The sequence below is a fragment of the Octodon degus genome, unplaced genomic scaffold, assembly GCF_000260255.1.
Source record: "Octodon degus isolate 3935 unplaced genomic scaffold, OctDeg1.0 scaffold00061, whole genome shotgun sequence".
Lineage (NCBI taxonomy): Eukaryota > Metazoa > Chordata > Mammalia > Rodentia > Octodontidae > Octodon > Octodon degus.
In genome coordinates, this window is record NW_004524637.1 from 1,903,339 (window position 1) to 1,908,851 (window position 5,513).

Below are 5,513 nucleotides of genomic sequence, written 5' to 3' on the forward strand. Positions count from 1 at the left end.
GAAATCCCCTCAGGATTTATCCTGAGATCCTGTACCTCAGATTGTAGAACCTTTGTCAGTGCAGCCATGTGGATGAGTTAGACCACTAACTTTAAAGAGATGAGTTTACACTTTTGAGTGTTTACATAAAGCAAAATCAGACAAAGTCCCAGTTCTTAATGGTGAGTGAACTATCTATGAAGCAAAAGAAAAGAAGTAACAAAAATTGCATGAAGTCTTCAAAAGTAAATCTCGCATCTGCCCCAGATCACTGGCTTGGGAGTCAAACTTACACTACCTCAAATTTTATCCTGACTCTTACTATCTCTATATCCTCTGATATCCTTTAACACACCATATGAAAGCCATACAGGATTCTTCTTTGATCCATCATCACACTTACATCCCCTTTTTTTAATTTGGACTTTTATTTCAATTTTGGCATGGATGAGAAGGTGGAGTCATTTGTGGAAAGAATTTTTCTGACAGAAAGGCTTGCTAAGAAGTACTGGTTTAAGGCTAAAAGCTATTTGTTACTTTTGTGCATATAGATAAGAGGTGAAGAACATTGAAGCTTATGATTGTTCTCTCATCAGCAGAGAATTTAGATATGTGAAATAAAGTTCTTTCAGTTTGGACAATATTGCTTTTAAACACAAGCAATCAAATAGGGTCTGGCTAGAAAACTGGAAATGTGCAGTTGACTTCCAGTCACACTTTCCACAGCCCAGTTCCTACCTATGAAACCCCAGACCATAGATTCTCTTGGGAACTTCAAGGTCCATGTGTTCAGATGGGACCTAGTGATGTTCTCCCCAGCTTCTGTTTTCCCTCTTTCCCTTTGCATCTCTTTAGGGGGATGTTCTTCACCTTTTATTTTTACACACAAAAGTAACAAATAACTTTTAGCTTTAAATCAATGACCCATCCTGTATCTTTGCTGAGTTAAAAAAAAAAAAAAAGCAGCCATCCTTGGCACCATTTTCTCTGTTTTCCCAACACACATTCCAGCCAATCCATCATCAACTCTTGTCCATTTTCCAAACATCAGTTCTCTCCAAATCCTGGGCCACCAACCTAAAAGGCTAAAAATCTAATACTGTGGTCTGAAGTAGTTCCCAGCATCCTCCCTAGCCCTTTCTTACTCTCTTCCTCATAGTTAGTTACCAGAACGATCTTCTTCAGAGCTCCACCTCAAATCCCACCTTGTCTTTTCCTGGTCCTCGGATACAGAAGAAGGCACTGATCATGTCCTAGAACATGCACTCATCCAAGCTCCAGCCAGAGCCTCCCTTCAATAGGGAACTACTCATGTCGATAGCTCTCCACTCATTCTCTTGCCCCAACCCTCTATCTGGATACTTCCAACTCACCCTGCAAATCTCTGCTCAAGAATCTGTCCTCTAAGAAATTATATGGATGAGATGCATTGGTTCTATACACTCTTGGAACCATATCTCTTTCATTCATTGCCCTTCTTTGGATCTGTATTTTCTCCCTTGCTTTTGTGACTGTGTATCACTGTCTGCACCTCCTAGACTATGAGTTCAATAAGAACAGCGATTGTGTCTGGTTTCCCAGCATTGTATCCTTCCTAGCAAGCCCAGTGCCTAGAAAATTGCAGGCATGGAAAAAAAAGTCATGTGAAGAAATGAATGGATGAATATGGACAGGCATGTGGCTTCTCTAATAGAGGGATAGGGAAAATTAAACTGTAATTTTTTTTTCTTTTTTCCTTTTTTTTTTTTTTTTTGGTGGTACCAGTGGTCAAACTCAGGACCTTGCACTTGCCAGGCAAGCACTTATTCCACTGAGCTATCTCCCTGGCCCCCTAAACTGTAATCTTAAAATGACTCTGTAGAACAAAATCACATAACACGACAAAGGAAGGACCAAGGGGCTCTTGTTCCCCAGGTACTAGTGTACAAGAACAGTACAAAGATCCTATCCTTGTTACTTCTAGCAAATTTCACAGGAAGACAAGGTGCCAAACTTGGTCACCTTCTCCTCATGTCACCATTCAGAGAATCTTAGCTTTCAAAAGGAGAGTCTACAGTAGGGGAATGAGGGACAGAAAGGTGGAAAGTGCCACCAAAATTCATTCTAATACTGTCTGGGTCAATGTAAATGTGCTAGAATCTACCACATAGAAATTGCCTTCCCCAATCTGAAAGGTGCAATAGATGCTAGGAAAGGGAAAGAATGTGTTCAGAGGGAAGGAACAGGTGGGATGAGGAAAAGGACAAGAGAAAGATATATTTATGTATATACACAGGATAGCTTGGATAATTGTACTGCTAATTTCTGCTGGTCTGTTGAAAGCATCAGTTAAAGCTTAAATTATTTTTCTTCTGCTTTATAATTTCTTATAACTTTTAAAACCAATTTTGCATGCTTTTATCTGATAATCTAAAAAACTAACTTGAAGACAACATTATGCAATATAACAACCATCCATTGTTGAATTCATATAATTTTATTTAGTGAAATTTTATATCATTTCTAAAGTTTTTATACTAATTTAATTCTTTTAGAAATAAAAAACAAATTGCATTCACCTGCAAACAATGAACAAGATTTCATAACACACATATTTATATCCTTCACAAATCATATAGCCCTTCTCCCATCTTAACTGTTGCAGATTTCCAGTTAATGAGGAGACAGGGTTTCTAGCCTTTCTTCAAGATGTCTATGGAAATGAGACTAGACAGAGGCTTGTGAAGTATGAGAAGTAAGAAGAGATCTGTTCTGCCCAGCAACACAGAACTGTTCAGCTGAAAACAGAAACTAGATCTGCCACCAATGGAGAGAGAAATTAAGAGATCTTTACCTGCATTGTGAATGGTCCCCAGCCACACACCGATTCATTTGATAATTACAAATTCACTTAAAATGAAACAAAAGATGTGAACAGTGAACATTTATCTCACATGTGTGCCTGCCTGTAAAACAGAGCTTTCACGAAGCACCTTGATGCAACTGAAACACTAACAAAGTGAGGAGAAAACTGGCACGCTCCCAAAAAGCTATTGCTCATTTCTTTCCAGCACTGGGGGGTCCAAGTATATTTTTTTATTGTTGTTTATCTTTAAAATTTCCACTTTAGAGTAATCTATAGGATAACCTAACATGGCATTTCAACCAGAACAAAAGCATTCTAAATGCTTTTATACATTTATATAAAAGTAAAAAAATAATAATGACAAATATGTGTCTGGCTTCTCTGGCCCAGGTTTATAAGACTGAGAAAAGATCCAAAACCAAATCCCATGAAATATGTATGGTGCTGCTGCACAGTTTTCTCCTGCCCTTCTGACTCGCTCACTTCTCAGCTCCTCACCTGCATTGCTGTCTCCCCTCTGCAGGAACCACCTCCCAGCCAACACAGAGACCTTTTCTTCTAACTTTACTGAACTTTCATCTTTACCCCTCTGACAATTTCTTGCCTTGGCAAAAAATCCTGAAGCTTTTAGGGTGGGTAACAAACAGTAGGTGTCAGCCGAAGGGTTAAGAATTCACACTCCCAGATGATAATCATCAGTATATTGTTCTGCAAAATTAAATACACCTGGGCCAAGCTCCTCAAGGCTGTTCTCTTTGGAGATGGTTCAATTTTTTACAAAAGAAGAAATGGTCCAAGAATGTGAACTTCATTTCTCACATATATTTTTCTAGCCTTTTTTTTCATATTTCATTGTGTATTTTGGGTTTTCCCCAGATTTTTACCAACCCTGTCTTCATTTTGACATGTGAAAACTTTTATTGTATTCTCCTGCCTTAGCAGAGGCATGAAATAACAAAAATCCCTGCTCAATTAAGAAGTCCTGATTGTATTTTGTCATTAGATTTAGAATAATCCATCTACACAGAGGTGAAGATGGAACATGTGTCTAACTCACTGGGTGGGTAAATTCATTCAAAAATACTGATTTAGTTCCCTCTCTGTGCGTACATTAAAGTTCCAAGAACTAATCAGGATGTTCTTCTGGTTGGGAAAGAATTCACATCTGTTGGGAATGATGAAGTAAAACAGAAGAAGGATCAGATTCTACCAGAGGAGCGGACTCATGTTTTAGAACAAAGGCCAGGGAACATAGTCTGTGGCATGGCTCTGCTTCACTAGATGGAGTGCATGCACAACAGGCTCTCCAGAGGAAGAGATCAACAGACGTGAAGACACAGAAACACCAAAGGACATAGGACCAAGTAAACATAGCCACTTCAAAGTGGCCAGACCAGGCCACTGGAAGAGAAGCAAGACTAAAGGCTAGAAATACCTGTTAAGAATAGATTAAAGCATTGCTGTGTCCTGCCAAGGAGGTTAGATTTATCCTGCTTGAAAAGCAGGGCAAAATGCAACATGAGCTTTCAATCTGGCAAGAAGCTCAATAAGAAGCAATAATAGAAACCATGACACAACATTTTTTCCCTAGGGCAATGGGAAAAGCATGTGTGTGAGAACAAAGAGGAAGCAGGAACCATTTCACATGCGTACCTTTAGGGGAGACTTCAGGAAGGCACCTTTGATCAGTGCCTTAGGATGAACAAACCCACAAGGGAGGGGGTGCCTTGGTCAGAGCAGGGCACTAGGTATGCAAGTTCAGGAAGGGAAGCAGAAGATCCCCTGGGCTGGCCTGAGAATCTTGGGGGTCAGATCAGAAGACAACCTGAGATCAGACTCAGGAGGCATCTGTTGTGCTCAGAATGCCATTCTGAAAGCAATAGGAAGCCTGTAGGATTAGCGGTATAGTGAAAAAATATATATATAGGGGTATAGTGGGAAAAAAAAAATATATATATATATATGATAGGATAGATATACAGCTACTTTCTCTCAGTTCAATCTTTAACTCTCCCTCTGCTTTCCCTCCCTTTTCATCTCCCTCCCTCCCCCCACTCTCTCACTCTCCTCTTCTTGCCCCCGTTATGCTGCCATTATATTCTATATCTAAAATATTCCCCAAAAGTCTCATGTATTCAGAAGTGGGACTTTTGGAAGGTGACTGAATCCTGCAAGGCATTATACTCATAAGTAGATTAATCCACTGATGAGTTCATAGCTGAATATGGTGTTGCAGGGTGGACACTGGTTGGAGGTAGGTTGCTAGGGATGTAGGGGAGACTTAATATATTATGCTCAACAACTCCCTTTTCTCTCTGCTGTATGACTGTACCAGCTCAAACAAGAGTCCTCTCCATTCCCTTCCACCAGGCTGTCTTAAAGCTACTTAACTATAGACCGTATCCACTGGAATCTATGAGCCAAATAAACTTCCCCTTCTTTAAGTATTAAGTTTTTGGTACTTTGTACCGATAATGGGAAAGTGACTAATAATGGAAAACTGGTACCAAGAATGGGCTTTAGCCATTTGCTAAGATCCCCTCACATCATCATTCCTGTTATTCTGATACAAAGAACTTCGCTTATTTTTTTTTCCATAATGTTATTGAGAAACAAATAGCAATGAGACACTTTCAAAAAAAATCGGTAGGACAGTTTCAATAATTAAAACATTGCACACATTCTTCCT